Source organism: Pogonomyrmex barbatus, unplaced genomic scaffold (assembly GCF_055798465.1).
Source record: "Pogonomyrmex barbatus isolate J1 unplaced genomic scaffold, ASM5579846v1 scaffold1, whole genome shotgun sequence".
Taxonomy (NCBI): Eukaryota; Metazoa; Arthropoda; class Insecta; order Hymenoptera; family Formicidae; genus Pogonomyrmex; species Pogonomyrmex barbatus.
The window spans coordinates 786407-803979 of NW_028297098.1; the positions used below are offsets into that span (position 1 = coordinate 786407).

The window sequence follows — 17573 nt, forward strand, 5'->3', positions numbered from 1 at the left end:
TATATATATATATATATTACATTAGTATGCAACAGATTACATTTGTTAAATATTATTATTTACACTGCATATGAAAAATAAAATGGATCAATTTGCTGTCCCATATAATATGTCGAACAACGTTCTCGCACATTTCATATTTTTATATATTTCACATGTAAATGTTGAATTTGAATGTTGTATTGCAAAAAGGATATAGCATCCAAAGACGTCGTTTTGTCTTGTAAGATAAATGCTCGGGGGATGTGAGCGACGACTGTCTTTTATTTAAATGTTTGCACAGCGAGAACTTTATTGGATGAATACTTTTTCAGTTATCTTGCATGCCAATATTAAACTTTACCCAAAAGTGTGCAGTGTAGTGTTGCGTGTATTTATATGAAATGAAAAAACCAAATGGATTATCTTTTCGTGAGGCTTACATTATGAATTGAATCTATTTTTAAAAAGAATAGTGCAAAACTGTAAAAATGGTGTCATATAGAAAACGAAAATGTCGATTTTCACATGTTTGTTAGGCAAAAAATATTATTTATATTGATACAATTGATACAAATAGAGATTCGTTCAATTTAGGAGAAAAATATTTATCTAAATGTGTGCACAGAGTGAGTACAACTGGATGAATAGCGTTTGAATTACCTTACACGTCAATTTCAAACACTACTGATAAGCAGTTGGCGTGCAAAGTAACGCTGCTTTCATGTAAAACAAAGAAACCAAGCGGATTATTCTTTGTGAAGTGTATCTCATTAATTGAACCTATTTTTAAAACGATTAATGCAAAAATGTAAAAATGGCAAAACAAAGAAAACGAAAATATTTATTTTTGTTGTTTTTATGTTGACTATGCAGTGAAGATTATAAATATAAACAATACAAATGCAAATAGAGGCTGAATTTATCAGGAAAGTATTTAACGAAATGTGTGCACAGGCAAAACTCAATCGGATGAATAGTTTCTGAATTAACTTGCACGCCAATTGTAAACTCTACCCAAAAAGGGTCGGGGGGATTATACCACTGCTTAGATTTATGCGAAGCAAAGCCACTAAATAGTTTTTACCAGCCAGTCACTAGCTTTTTCCCAGCTAGCCTTCACCTGACTTCTCCCATCTAGTAACTAGCTAGTTTTTCCCATTTAGCCCGCATCTAGTTTCTCCCATCTACGTCCCATCTAGTTTTTCCCATCTAGGTTCCACCTAGTTTTTCTCATCTACCATTCACCTAATTTTTCCCACTACATAGTTTTTTCCATAGTTCCCACATATTTTTTTCTATATAGTTCCCACATAATTTTTCCAATCTATCCCTTATCTCGTTTTTCCCATCTAGTTCCCACATAGTTTTTCCCATATTGCTCCCATCTAGTTTGTCCCATAAAGTCCCCATCTAATTTTTCCCGTCGTCTTCCCACATAGTCTTTCCCACGTAGTTCCCGTATAGTTTTTCCCATCTAGTTCCCACATAGTTTTTCCCATGTAGTTCCCACATAGTTTTTCCCATCTTCTTCCCACATAGTTTTTCCCATCTTCTTCCCACATAGTTTTTTCCATCTAGTTCCCACATAGCTTTTTCCATCTAACGACCACATAGTTTTTCCCGTCTTCTTGCCACATAGTTTTTCCCATCTAGTTCCCACATAGTTTTTCCCATGTAGTTCCCACATAGTTTTTCCCATCTTCTTCCCACATAGTTTTTCCCATCTTCTTCCCACATAGTTTTTTCCATCTAGTTCCCACATAGCTTTTTCCATCTAACGACCACATAGTTTTTCCCGTCTTCTTCCCACATAGTTTTTCCCACGTAGTTCCCGTATAGTTTTTCCCATCTAACGCCCACATAGTTTATCCCATGTAGTTCCCACATAGTTTTTCCCATCTAGTCCCCACATAGTTTTTCCCACATAGTTTTTCCCATCTAGTTCCCACATAGTTTTTCCCATCTATCCCCTATCTATTGCAAAAATTGTGAAATAGTACAGGACTTTTCGACTTAGTTTAGTCTGCTCTACCTGCATATAACCGCTTGGCTATTTTTTAGGACACCCTGTACATATATATATATATATTTATTTATATACAAGGTGTCCCACACCTGCGACCGAAATTTTTATGACATATTCCTGATTTAAAAATAAGACAAAAATTCTAATACGAAAATACCGAGGCTATAATAGTTTTTAAATTAATAACGATTAAAGTCGCTCTAATCGTAGAGCTAACACTTCGCGCGCTCAGGCATGATGATATAACAAGTGATAAAGCGCTACCACGAGGGCTCTTTTACGTCAATCGAGATTATTATACAAATATATTTATATGATATTATATTTTTATTAAGAAATTATTTTTACTTTTTTACGAAACCTATTTGTATATTACATACGTGTAATTAATACCGGAATATATCACAAAATATCTATATCAATCGAGAGACTAGGACCATCATTTCTCTGGAGTACCGGTCGTGGGATCGAGAGAATATACATGTATATATGTATATATGTGTATCATTGTATGGTGATGTGTTATTCTAACACGTTATTTGCGGTAAATATCATCACATGCCTCAGTCGAAAGGATAAGATGCCTGCCCGGTACAAGAGATCCAGGTTCGATTCCTGACTGAGGTGGTATTTTTTCGCAAAATAATTACGAGTTTTCACAACTGATTCGTGATCGGACCCCGCCATGACGAACACCCTCCCTTTTTATTTGCGAGCGCATTTGGCAAATTGCAGTCGTCGCGAGTGTCGGCTTCGATAAGGTCGTCGCATAACTTTACAACTTTATTCGATGTAAGATGCGATTCGCGAAATGGCATAAGAATAGCGAACGCTTCCGATGGTTCGCGGGACCATTCTGAGCGGCGCACTATACAAGGTCACACTTGACTGAAGTTACCCAGTCGACGTCACTAGGAGATCAGATTCATCGAGAAGTCGTTGTATTGCGAAAATAGGTCAGAGATCGATGTTAATAAAAGTGCACTTTTGTCATCGGGAGGTGGGAGAATCTCGCGGAACATTATCTCGTTGACAGAAATATAACGATAGGTGCATGGCGAAATGTAATTTTTCGCGCTGTTCCGCCAACGTTTTGTCGCAACGTCTCGCTATTTCATTATCCTTAAAATGCCGAATTTGCTTTTTTCACATTTTCTCATACTTTAATAATTAGTTACCGATATGACGGATGTTGCTATGGTAACAATAATTAAATTATTTTACAGAGTACGTGCATTCCATGAGAAATGGAACTCTGCATTACATCGTGTAGAACGTTTCCTTATTATAATTACAATTACAATAAATAAACGTATCGATATGAATTACATTTAAAAAAAATTATGAAGTATAAAATTAGAAATATTAATATTTACATCTGAATATCAGAAATATTTGATTCGCGATGTTTTATGCCCATAAGTTTCCTCTCATTCGGATTATTATCGCGGATAATTTTTTACATCGTTTTTCGAAGCGCGCGGTGATCTACAAGAGGAATACGCCATTATTACGCCATTGCGGTTATCTAATACCGTCGCCGTGAGAAAGAGAGAGAGAGAGAGAGAGCGATAAGCGAACCAAGTCCTCTCCGCCTCCAAGTCCTCCCCGCGGATCTGCTCTCCTGATGAACAAACTTACCGTGCGCGTCGCGTGACCCCATGTTCGCAACTAACGCGTTGCATCACACATGTCTCACGTCATCATTAGCGACGCATGTCCGCTAATTAGCCGCGCGTAGCTCGAACGTATTGATGGTGAAAACATTTCCCGTTCAGCCCTCGGTGACGTCTCCACGGAATCCCCACTCCCGCAAAAATTGGAGAGACGCGGGAATAATATTCATTCGAGTTCCTTTTTTTCTCCTTGAAAAGAGAATTATTATTATATTCGATGTCTCGGTCTCATTTTTTTATCGTCAATATATAGAAATTATTACTTTCGATAATAAAAGACGGAATCTATATCCGGAAGTAAATCTATAAAGATCAAGGTAATAGAAGGTCATACCAGGTAATAGAAGTAATGATTATACACATAATAATGAGGCGATGGCGTCAGACATGTGTGAGTTGTGTTTCGCACAAAGGAAGTTCTTCAACGTGTCTTGGTCGAACGACCAACGTGACCGACTCCTCCCCCCTCACTCCCTCGTGCGTTATTCTTGCATATCGTGCGTTACATACGAGATCATAACCAACGCCTATCTCCCTTTTCCCTCCATCTCCGTCTTTGCCATCTTCATGATAAGCTATCGGACGCGGCGTGGCGTGGCAGTGTGACGTCACACGCGATATCTGCCTGTACGTACGCGGAGGAAGGATGTGCGAAGGAAGGGCTCAGAAATACCGTCAGGCCTTCGAATTGGCGAACGACATAGCAGGACAGCATCCCCGGTGAGAAGATGATTCGCAAATTCGCAATAACCGCATGCATTCTTACTGCGACGCGACGCGACGCGACGCGACGCCCATATATTACGCGTCTTACGCACACAGTCAACGTAAGAGCGTCCTTTGATCGATAACATCTTTACAAATTCGCACCTAGAATAATAGGAATAACTAACGTCTATCAAACGCATCTGTCAAATACTGTTTTTCCCTTATTGAAAACTTTGACAATAGATATTTTTTTATGTCTAGCGTTATCTCTTTCGTTACGTAGAAATTACGATAACGAAAAATGAAATTTTTTATGCCAACTCGTAAAGAACAACACAAATAAAAAACTGCTCATAGAACGGTGTCCGACGGGTGTACATGTAACAACGCGATGAAAGCGCGCCAGCATGCGAGCCGTATCTCGACGCGGAGAAAATTCTTGGCTGTGTCTCTCTGACGATCGTCCAACAGCGAATCGCACAGTCGATGGGAAGTTTCTCGCTTTTTGGGCGTGTTATACACTTTCATGAATCGTCCGTACACGCGTGACCGTGACCATCCCTACTCCCTGACCGTCCCCGACGTCTCTCCGCGATAAGATTTCGGTACAGCGCGACGCGACGAAACACCGTCAGGCCTTCGAATTGGCGAACATCGTAGCAAGGCAACATCTCCGACGAAGAAGTAATTCGCAAATTCGCAGTACTCCTTCATTATCTTTCCGCTCACAGCGCGCCGGCGCACCGTTCGCTCACATGCGCTCGTACACACACACACACACACACACACACACACACACACACACACACACACACCTCCGTAATGTCGAATCTCTCTCGCTCTCTCGGCGGAATACCGTAACACTTCCTTCGAACTGTTCCGTCCGTCGGCTTGATTTAGAACCAAGTCATTCAGATTAAACTTTGACTTCGCAGAGGCGCTACTTCAGCGCTACTTCAATGCCTGCTCTGCGATTTCCTTCCGATTCACTTACAGATAAGAATAATCTAATCTGATACAGTCACAATTTGTGACTGAATCAGGTGTATCGAATTTTCATCTGGGAAAGACTCGACCGTTCGGGAAACCAGAGGAGAAAACACGTCTCGTTCGCTCGTTGTTTTTTACGATGCGAATCTTTAGAAAGATTTCGCATAATTCGCTCACGTCCAATATACATCATTTGTTAATTATTTTTTTTTTTTTTATTAGGAGTAGAAGCTAAACGGTATCGTCGCAAATATTTCTACTTTCGATAACGCGATCGCTAGAAAATTTCGTCTACGTTCCAGACAGTCGCAGTGCAGTAGATTCGGAAAGAATGTGGTCAGACGCGCCTGACGCGAGGAGCCTCGATATGCGCGCGCGGATGAATCCGAGGGATGTGCGCAATGTTCGACAACGCCGAGATATTATTAGGCGAGCATGAGGATGAGAAAATCCAGACGCAGTACTTCTCATCCGCCTCGTTTTCGTGGATTAATGAAAATTTTTGTGGCTCATTAAGAAACAAGGGAAAAGAATTGCGTGGAAACATGCAGGGGACGGGGAGGGTGACTCCTAGAGGAACTATACGTTTGAAAAGATACTCGACTTTACAATCATACGAATCGTATACGTGGAGCGTATTCCTGTCTGAGAACCGCCGTAGTAACTAGATAAGTGACGTCAACGACACGACGCGTTTAGAAAGCGTTAGGGAATAACCTGTTGAGCAATATCAGCTTGCTCGGGATCCGGCGCTCAGAGGAACGAGCTGGTGGCCTGGTTCTGCTTGTTACTCGCAGTGGTTCCCCAGCAGAGGGACAGGCCTGGGCGCATCGACGTGACTTACGCTATCTGACGCACGCGAACTTTGCAGGAGCCGCAGCGACAACGTATCCTTATCAATCCGACAAATATATCTATGATTGAAAAAGATTGAGCTGCAGAATGCAATTCTACGTTGCGTAACGAAAAGAAAGCGCGTATGGGTATTCTCCAGGCTAAATGGTCTTTGTTAAACGGATAATTCTGAGTTTCATGTGAAAATGACCGGCGTAAAACCTCGTGTAAATCTCTCGCGATAAGTCCTGATTTCGCGGTTATCGAGATTACAATATATATATATATATATATATATATATATATATATTGTAATCTCGAACATCTCACTATATATGTATTCGATCGGGCGATTAGATAAAGCGTTATTACGAATTTTATTCCAAGATAGAACGTGTAACATTGTAATCGTCATCGTGCGATTGGAGAGAAAAAAGGAAAAGGTGCTCGTTGGGATCGTATGCCAGCCACTGCGCTTTGGAGAACGCAGAGGAGTTCCAGCTGGAGAAGTAATCCGCACGTAGTGCCCTATGCCTTTCGACGCGGACTGGACCGGTCGGGTAGCCCGTGGCGGATCTCGCAATTAAATAAGGATGAGCGGAGGAGCATGGAGAGTGCCCAACTTTCCATCAAGTAAAGCAATCTACCAGGAGAGCGTAAACGGGCGTTGGTGGATCGCCGGGTATCCTTCGTCGGTTAGCTGCAGCGGTTCTCATCCCGAACTCGCGAACTACCGCTTTTGCGACGTCGAAAAAAGACGTGTAAATGCGGACAGGATGTTACTTTATTGTTATAAAATGATTTTGAATTGCGTAGGCAGTTTGTACTGCTGTAATTGGTGTCATATTTATAATTATTGATCTTTGAAGACACATGATATTATTATGAGTGACCAAACATAGGATAAATTTGTATCCGTAATTGTAATTCTCATTGTGTGTGTGTGTCTTACTTTTAAACCGTTTATGTAAATATAATTATTATCATATTTATATAAATTGCCTCTTTGAAAATGAGACATAAATAAATCAAAACTTTACCGTTCGTGTATGTTCACTCTCTATATGGTAAATCTGTTGTATCTTCGATCAACGATTGTTGTAGCTGTTTTATATTAAAAGAAACAGTTTATTCCAAGTGGCAGAATATTCTCGCGGTAAAATAGATTTAATTTGTTTTTTTATGTCGCAATTTCTGGGTCTCATTATAATATGCTTATCGCGCTCGGATTTTTTTTTTTTTTTTTTGTAACATTATGCGAAACACGCGAACGTCGAGCCATTCTGCCATTTTTCATCGAGCGTCCTAACGAAACACGCGATTGTGGTTGCATGGCACTCCCGATGCATTTCGGCTCGCCGGACAAATGCGATCGATATATCTGTTTAACCGATATCGCGTGTCAGTTTTCCTGTTTAAAAATGACATCCTTCTACTTCGACACGACAGATGGGTGCGGCCGGGATTTACAGGATGGTTACTAAAGCGCTTGGAATTTATTACAAATAGTACAAGCTTAATGAGATACAATAAACTCAACTCAAAAAATTTAATAAATTTAGTAAAAGTGTTGCGCTAGAAGGCACGTGTTCTTTATGTTTTACCCCTCGTCATGCGATGTTTAATCATGAGTTTATGTCACGATTTCAGAAATAGAAGTAGTTGAAAGGTTACCCGAACATTTTGGTAACTATCGGTATATAAAAGCGATACGCAAGACAAACTTCATTTGTCCTTGCTATATTTAACGATTGACAGACCGATCTCTCAGAGATTAAAGGATTTAACCGCACGTGCATATTAAAACGTAACGTGTCGCGAGGGTTTCCTTTGTAGTGATATGTCCTTTGTAGTGATGACTGTCAATTCCTTTTCTTTCTCTCTCTCTCTCTCTCTCTCTCTGCAGATATGTAGATCTTCTGACGGGGTAGTACACAGTATATTGTAAGTGGCTGCGGTATTCGGCTGGTCAGATCGATGAGGCGCCGTCGTCGTGGCGCCTCGTAAACGCCCAGCCTCTGCCCTCTTCGGTAAATCCTCGGTCCCTTTTGTTCTTGGCAGTTGTCTCGCGCCGCGTTATTTCTCCCGACTCATTGCCCGATTAAATCCTCCGGTGATTGATTTTTCTCACGGTGATTGAGTGAAATATTTTTCCAGATCTACACGGAGGCCTACCATATTTATTATTTATTTTGTAACGTCACGTTATTTATGTAACGCGAACGTTAAAGTATCTGTGAGGAATTTATCGCATTCGTTATGAATCGTTCAGCAATTTTTTACTCTCCTGCAGATCCGTCATTTTTTTTTTTTTTTTTTTTTTTCGTGCCTCGACGCGCGTTTTTGTCAGGCGGACGTTGTAATTTAACGCGGGACGATATTTTTATATTGCCGCCCTTGTCAACGTTATCTGAATATTTCATATTCTGCGTAGGAAATATGAATTTTCGATTGTCTACATTATTTACTGCAAAATCGCTCGAATCGCTCGGCAGTCGATTCACGTCTTACATTTAGCTCGAGCTTGCTAGAAACCAGTCGCGCCGAATACGTGCCTAACACGTGGAATTGAAACTCGGATGAATAGCCGCATTCAACATTTAAACGCACGGCGCAGAGCGTAATTTTTGTACGTTTTACCGTATATATATGTTTTAATCAGTAAAATAGAAATTTCTACTTTCCAGCTGAGAATATTAGATTAACAGCTGCAAAAATTGGTAAGATAATTACCGCATTTGGGGAGACTCAACGGGTAAAAAATAAATGAGAATTGTGTAAATACAATTCGCCAAGTAATAATCGTACATTCAAGCCGCGGTGTCTTTCCTGAAACAATTTAACTTCGATATTTTGACAAGTTATATTTACTGTGAGATTGTCAGGCTCTCTTCGTATATATCTTTCTTGAAATATCCTGGTATCAGTATTGATATACGTTTCCCAAGACGGTCCGTCGTATCGACAAACTTTTCCTGATATCGTTATTAGCGTACACCTCGGAAATACGACGTCATTGCGTTTAGTCCGCAGACCGAGCGCGATTTGTTCGTGGAATAATTAGTTTGTGTACCGTGCACCTGCGAATGCGCTTTCTCGCGTCAAAGGGAGGATAAATACAGGATGGAGGAAGCGTAGAGAGAAGGAAGTAAAGAGGAGAAAAGGAAGGAAGGACTGAATCGCGGCTAATGGAGGTATCGCGTCATCCGGTGACTTCGGGGTGTCTGGGACGCGAGACGCGAAGCGGAGGTGCGATCCAGAGCCGCGATAATGACCTCGCCATGCAAATATAATACGTCTCCGTCGCGCTCTCAATACACGTATTATCGAACGGCGAACTGCCGAACGGTGAAGCCGTTCTCTTTCTCTCTCTCTCTCTCTCTCTCTCTCTCTCTCTCTCTCTCCTCTCTTTCTCTCTTCCTCGTGTCTCGCTACGCCTCGCCAGGCGGTCGTTGGTCACGGACTTCTTAATTAGAATTTTAATTGCGTCCTTCTTTCTCTTCCGGTCCCGAGATGTTAAGCGCCTCGAATAAATCCGGTAGCGCGGGAGGTGGTCTTGAAAACGCGATTCACGCGTCCGATTGCAATGGGATTACCTCCCAGCGTTCTCTCTCTCTCTCTCTCTCTCTCTCTCTCTCTCTCTCTCTCTCTCTCTCCGTCGCGGAATTTCTAAACAACGTCTGAACAACGTTGCGCGTAAGTGCGCTCTCGAATTGCGCATCATAAACGTATTACGCCGTGATTATGGTTATTCGCCCGGAGGCGTCTCATTTTCCGACTTGATAAGAGGCGGACCCGTATCGCCAAAATGCAGGCCTATCCGCGCTTAATGCGGCTTTTGTCTCGACCGAGCTGTCCTACTGTCCCTGACAGTGGTCATCGCAGTACCACGATCGTGTTATAATTAGCACTGAGATTAGCGAAGCGACGCTCGGCTCTTTTAGGAGCGATAATTTCTCGGCTGGAAATTATCCTCTCGGACATATATTCGCGCTGGAAATTATCAGCCGTCGCTGATAAAAAGAAATTGCGGGATCAAAGTCGCGATCGGATATTATATCATTTGCACGATAAACGAGCGAATACGATCGGCTTTCGGTTACATAAGGGTAATAAAGTCGAGGGAGTTAATTGGTAAACTTCCTCGTCAATTACTCAAATCTGTATCAAATTTGACGTCGAACTTCAATAGCCACGTGCGGACCCCCCGTGGATTATCGGCGAAATTCCAAATTCGATTTGGCGCACGCGCGCCCAGGTAATCCGCTTAATAATAAGAGCAACAGCGGGAGATTGCGCGCTGAAAATGAATTTCCCCCCCCCCCCCAGAGATGCATGCTGGAAACTGGTAATGGTTGCACACCCGCCAGATGTAAGCGATAATTATTAAGCGGACTCGCTCGAGCGATTACGCTAATCCGTAAATTAATTCGACCAGAAGTCGCGCGTAATAGGCGATCTTATCAATGTGCCATACGGATTGCCGCACGACGAGAAACGCGGAGGAATGCCGCGATGTAGATAATTACGAGACGGTGAGTCGCGGATCGTACGAAACCACGGCGGGGGAAAAATGACACGAGAGGAAACAGATCGCGGCATCGAGCACGCGAGAACGTTGCACCCGAGCGGATCGATTTGCTCGATTTTTAATCTCTCTCTCTCTTTCCTCCCCACCCCTCCTCCCTTAAAGAATCCTTGATTGATCCTGTTTTATTTTTTTTTCTTTTTTTTTTTCATGTAACGCCTGACGTAACATGATTCCTTCATCGTCAGTGAACTGGAAATTACGGGATATTCGTCGTACACAATTAACGTTTGGACCGCCCTGTAATCACGCGATCGCGATAAATTTCGGTGCGCAACGAGCACACCGACTCGTTTCCCGTATTCCGTGTATTCCTCTCCCTCCCCCGCCTCGCGTAAGACGAAAGGCTTATATGCAAATATCTCGCGGAAGAGATTTCGTTCATTATCGTGTATTATTAATTAAAATCATCTGCTCTAATTATCTCGCAAAATCAATGTCGTTAACAGCGCCGTCGCTACTTTGTCGAGGGAAGGGGAGGGGGAGGGGTCCACTTTCCGCACGACCGACTGCAATCAATTTCGCGGATGCAACGTCACGGATGCAGTGGCCTCGCTGCGATAGTATTCCCGGCTAGTATAACATGCAGGTGCAACCAACGCCGGTGCTACAATTAATAATACAGATCGCTACCTTTTTAGTCCCAACGGAGAACCGAAATATCTTTTCCCCTCAGTGAGATTTTTTTGCCTCGCGCTATCTTTCGGGTGAATTTTTAATTTCCATCACTGGATATCGGGGTAATTCTTGAATTAAAATTCAATTAAAGCGACGACCAATCGTGAATTCATACCATTTTCGTGAGAAAAGACTTTAGAATCCTTCCTCTCGAGAGATTATTCTCTCTAGAGACTTCAAAGACTGCTGTCTCGATATTTTTATTAAGCAAGAATAATCATAATTTTTAACATTATGTATCGGCGAGAAGGACAGAAGAAGAGGAACTCGATGCTCTCTGGCGTTCGATATTGACTACTCGTAAGATATTACAGTTAACTGACATTACATCGTGGAGAACGCAGGTGCGTAGATGCAAGTGCTGGATGTAAGAGTCAGGGGGATGCGGCATGAAGGAAGATCAAGCTTCAGGGTAGAGGAGAAAGGCGCAAAAGGGGTTGCTATACTTCGGTTTCTGATGTTCTCAACACGGTTAGTAAGGGGCGCCGGTCAATACTAGCACCGCGCAGTATAACCAGGGCTGTAAAAAGCACGACCCATGCCCTGACTACTACTTCATCTTGTAAGCGACCATTACTGCGGGAATTTTCCAAGAAATATGATATCGCGGAAGCTGCGCTTAAGCCGGGAATCTCGTCTACAAAGCGAGACTGCTTGGAACGTTTGGAAAAATTCAAGACATAAATTTCCTATGTTTCTCTCCCAAGGGGACGACATAATAAATTTTTTAAATATATTTTGAATCTAGATATATAAACAAAATTGATGTGTATATAAATGAAAAATATGAATATATATAATTTGTCATAATTATTTTAAATTTGTTTATAACAGATTTATAACTTACATTGTGTAAATAATATAGAATGATAAAATTATCTGGTGATATTTACATCGATATATTTATAATATAATATAAATTAGCGATAATTTACGTAATGTATTATAAATTATCATTTGTTTCTGTTGCTGCATTAAAAGATAATGTAAAGAAAACTGAACACAGAAAGGAAAATAAGATTTATCTATTTTGATATGACTACTACAATTTTCTGCAAAAATGGAAGCTTTACAGAGCAATGATGTTTTGTCTACAAAATCTATGACTGAATAACGATTAATTAGCTTTGTTCTGGGTCTTTTCGCATTTGCGGCGTAACCTCGCGCTACGGCATTGGGAATCGCGAGATGCAATGCGGCAATCGAAACTATTTGGTGGATCAATAAATCGGTGACCGCGATCGCATGTCGCGCGCTAGATCTCTTAATCTTAATGTGAATCTTAATGTGAATTGCGTCACATCAATGTCAGAGCAGCACGATGTATGGCAATGCGTTGGAATTTATGCAGAGACGGAGAAAGGGAGGGAGGGGAAGAGAGGGCGGAGAATCTCATAGCAGAAAAACAGATGCAAACTGCATTCGTTCCGGAGACGGCCTCTCGTCTCTCTTTGCAGATTCTGTTCCCGCTATCACGAATATCGTGCTGGTACCGCCCGAAAGTACAGTTAAGCAAGTAATGCAGACGCAATTAGTAACGCATAGATCATACATACGTGACCATGCTCGTTTATCGTCTCTCGATCCAAATATATCGTAAATCATCAAGAGAAAATTAATGGATCATTAATTAAATAAAAGTATTTTATATTTATATTTATATTTATATTTATATTGATATTATTTATATTTAATTTCTAGTTTTCCGACTGAATGGAAGAATGTATGAATGAATTTTACATCAGGAAATAAATTATATCAGTTCGATCCGAAATTATAAGGGAGTAACAAATACTTGGTTTCAGACCAATGTCCTTTGGAGAATCTCGACTGCGTCTTCAATAATTTTAGTTCGACAAAGTTTGAAGAGCTAGGTAAACTTTCGTAACGCGTGTATAGATTGTATAAACTCATCGCCTGAAAAGGGACCTTATTAAGGTATAATTACGCTTAATGCATCTCCAAATTTGAAGCTAACTCGATCTCATTCGACCTCGTGCACACAATGCATGATTTACCAAATAATATTTCTGCGAGAAAGATTAAAGGCTTATCCGCCGTAGTTCTATCTATAGCATAGGATAAAAGCTACCGATCGTACGACCCGATAAAAAATGTATCAATCCCCTTTTAAAAGCAAGATACGTGCTCAAGCAGCTATCGTGCGTATCATTTGAAACTTAAATGCTAAGGAGGAGTTTAATGAAACGGTTTGAAGATCGACCATTCTCGGAAAGCGTAAATTCAACTTTGTCTTCGCGTTTTAACTAGAAAGCGGCGCAAACGAGTTTTCCAATAAGCGCGGACGGCGATGCGACGGAAAATATGATTGTCTCTGTTTCCTTTAGCGCATAAATTTTCCGCCGAGCATCCGTCTGTAATAATAATGTTCTTTTCTTAACGAAAATGTCGAGTCACACGACACTATATACATTATTATAAGATAAACAAGCTAAAAATACGTGCTTTTCTCAGATTAAAAAAGCATAAATATATACTGCAGTTTTATTCCTTATTTAATATCAATACGTTTTATACCTTATTTTACGTTCTGTCTTTTGTTTTTAATTTCCGGTGCTGTGAAATCTCGCGCATCATCGCGTTACGATGCGATTTTTAATTAAAAGTTGTTACATTTCGTACATGAGAATCGCGTAACGCCTTAGATGATTGAAGAGCGATTAGAGTCAATTATACACGGCGGCTTCATCACGAATCTTGTTCGAATGCCGTCGGCGAACCATGCGAGAGACGGTGTTTCGGCCGTATCGGGAAGTATTATGAACGTTCCTGAATGAATATACGCATTGGTAGCGTAGTCACGTTTCCGTCCCTGCAAAACTGCTCGAAAGTTCCTACGAGGCACTTAGACATTCAGTTTGGCTCGCGTATCACGTCGAAAAAAATTTCAGTTAGTAAATTATAAGTTATCTCGCGCATGCGAGTAGTATCAAACAAAAAGAAATTTCCTTTCATGAAAATTGCGTGAAATTAAAAATATATTGCAGGTGTAAAAACAGCAAAACCAAAAGGAAACGATTAATAGTATTAGAATTATTTAAGAAACTTAAATTGTCTAGTTTAATCTTTGAGAAAATTAAACAGAGAGAGAGAGAGAGAGAGAGAGAGAGAGAGAGACAGAAAGAAACAGAGAGGGAGAGTCTGTTCTTATCGGAAATTATTCCCATTATTTAGTTCCTGTAGCGTGTTATTACGGGCAATATTGCAGTATTATATTTTTACAATTATAATAACGAGACTATGTTTTTATTTTATCGCGTATACTCGATCGCTTCTCAAAGTGTTGAAGTTGATATGCGTTCCTTGTTCATTAAGAGATTCCGTCAGGATGCCTTCGGTGCAGAAGTCCAATGAGTCTCGAAGGATCGCATAATGTACGTTCCTCACTGCAATGCGACAAATGGATATAACTGCGATAAATCGTTTCTTACAACAAACTTATATCTCACCATTCTTTCTTGTACCATTACCGAACCGTCCCTTGATATTTGACTGCCACCGTTTTTTTACGCGCCCATGATCGTCGATCTACTCACATAAACAACCATACGCCATTAGGGCCGGGACATTAAACTTGCATTGACAACTTGCCTCCTCTCGAAATCGATATAGTCACGTGAGACCATAGACCTGTTAATGTTCACATTTTCGATATTTAACGATGAACTCGGTGTACCGTGAAATCTTTTTAGCCGACTAGCACGAACCTGTAATTAATTATCGCACTTAAGAGTCGGGTTTGTTCATCGTTCATCTATGTCGACATGCTTTGAATAGGGTTCGAAAGGTATCTGAACGAGATTTATTCAATATAACATCGCGATATAAAATCCAAAATTCGATGCGCAGCATTAATTGGATGAGAGGAAAATGAGGAAGCGTGACAGTGAACACAATAATTTCTGAATATTATAATGCAAGAGAAAGTTTGAAAGACATCGCTTTTCTTCCTTGCACGAGCTTCTATTGACGTCCGGCTTCGGAGCGGCGTGAGTCTCGTTCATGAAAAGCGACCAGAACTCACGAATCCGCTTTTCAAAGTTTTGCCCGTGACACCAGCAACATCTAGATACATTATTTCGGCTGTCGTATGGAATCGAGAGTCGGAAGGAAATTCTTCGGATACAAGAATGGCAACTTCAACTCATCCCTTCCGCGGTTCCTCTTTTCCCGCATACCGACAGTTACCGTCTTGTCACCCGGCACGTAACAAAAGAGTATTGACTTTCTACTGCGATTCTGTTTAAGTGAGAGAGAGGGAAAGAGAAAGAGAAAGAGAGAGAGAGAGAGAGAGAGAGAGAGAGAGAGAGAGACTTAAAAAAAATTATATATATATTGATGAAAATGAGTTTTAATTTTTAAAATATGATATAAATCATATTTTTATTTTTAATCTTTTTATTAAGTTTTAATTAAGTTGTACGTTGTTTCTCCATTTTATTTAAAATTTTTGTAAAATTATTGTTTCCGAAAATATATGGAGGGTATATAATATGTAAATATATGTAAGTGTCCACAGCGTGTTGAGCTAAAGTTAAATGAGTATACAAATCAGTCATTCTTGGGAAAAGAAATATTTCTTAAACAGACTAATAAAGTGGTGACATCTTATTAGTATCGAGGCGAATAGGTAAAAATAAGTTACAAAATATAATTAAACATATAAACTATCATAAACTAAATATATCATTGTCAATATTTTAAATCATTGGCGCTGTGATAATTTTAGAAAGAAATTTATAGTCAAGATTTTCATTCAAAAATGATGATCAAGAATATTGATTTAATTGTTTAACTAGGTATATATAAAATTATTTCTAAAATAAAATAATCTCATAAAAATAATCTTAATTTCTCGATAAAGTAATAAAATTAGAAAATATATATAAATAGATTTCAAAAGGAATTCTGTATATCATCGTTCTTTCTTAATTTAAGATCTTGTTTAATCTTTTATAATATATATTTATACTTCTCACTCGCTAATATTGTTGTATCTAATATGTGATCCTTTCGTTGCACAGTTTGCAAAAGGTAGCAGCGATTAATTAATTATCATCTTACGAAAATCTCAATCTTACGAAAAAGATGATAAAAAGCAAAAGTCTCTTTTTGTGCGGTAATCCAGCGGAATGCATTTTCACTTGTCATTAATTGCATCATCCATTTCGATGTTGTCCTTCACCATTGGTCAAAGTCATTCGGTATAGCCATTTAACGATTCATTTCAACAAATTTGACTTAGCGATTAATAGAATCGCATTCGGAAATATAAAAATCTAAGTATCAAATTGAGTACGCGGTAATTCAGTTTGCCCGAATATCTCACGGAATCTGTGGGGTAATCGGGAGATAATCTTCGGTCGCGTTCTAATCACGAGAACGGAACCAAAACGACGACCGCTAATTGTCCCTATCTATCACTCGCCCCTGTTTCCATTACCATTACGTTAAGCCGAACTTCCAAGGTGTTACAATATCCGCGGATATTACAATCCCGGGCACGCCCGTTCGCCGATTGATCTTCGCCGTCATCCCCAAACGCGCGAGTCGACCGATTCCGCGCGCGTGTGTACGAAAGCGCGCACGTAGGTCTCGATCCTCATTATCTCTGCCCTTCTCATTGGCGACCTCCATCGAGAAGGGGGGAAGCCCAACCCTTGAGATCGGGATTCTCCAATCTGACAGTCGTTACGTCATTTCCGTTATGTCGGATCGTTTCTCTAGCCGGTTCCTGTATACCGACGACTTCGACGATCGTGTATGCCTTCTTCCTTCCCGGGTCTCCTCCCCCGCGACAGCCTCGCCCTCGGTTTGCGCGACACCCAGACAGACTCCGGGCACGTACGATATATCCAGAAGCGTTCTATACGTGGTGGTCGTCCCTGACGGTGTATAGACCGGCGCGACGACGGCTGTAGGCCCGGCTGCGCGAACGACCAATCGCGCCGCACGACTAGTGGGGGTGCTGGTAGGTGCGTCGCGACAGGGGGGGGGGGGTGAGAGGGTTCTCCACCGCCACCGCCGCCGCCGCCACCGCCGCCGCCGCCGCCGCCGTTGCCGCCGCCGC

At 40.8% G+C, this 17573-nt stretch overlaps 1 protein-coding gene and 1 long non-coding RNA gene across 3 annotated transcripts in view; one reads left to right on the forward strand and one right to left on the reverse strand.

The window, feature by feature from the left end:
- The window catches only part of LOC105430064 (atrial natriuretic peptide receptor 1), a 65968-nt gene that overhangs the window by 31132 nt on the left and 17263 nt on the right, over positions 1-17573 (reverse strand). The gene's annotated exons all lie outside the window — the stretch shown is intronic.
- LOC148937940 (uncharacterized) lies at positions 3955-7258 on the forward strand. Its single transcript, XR_016140696.1, has 2 exons — positions 3955-4404; positions 6604-7258. It is a non-coding gene; the product is annotated as an uncharacterized LOC148937940 (long non-coding RNA).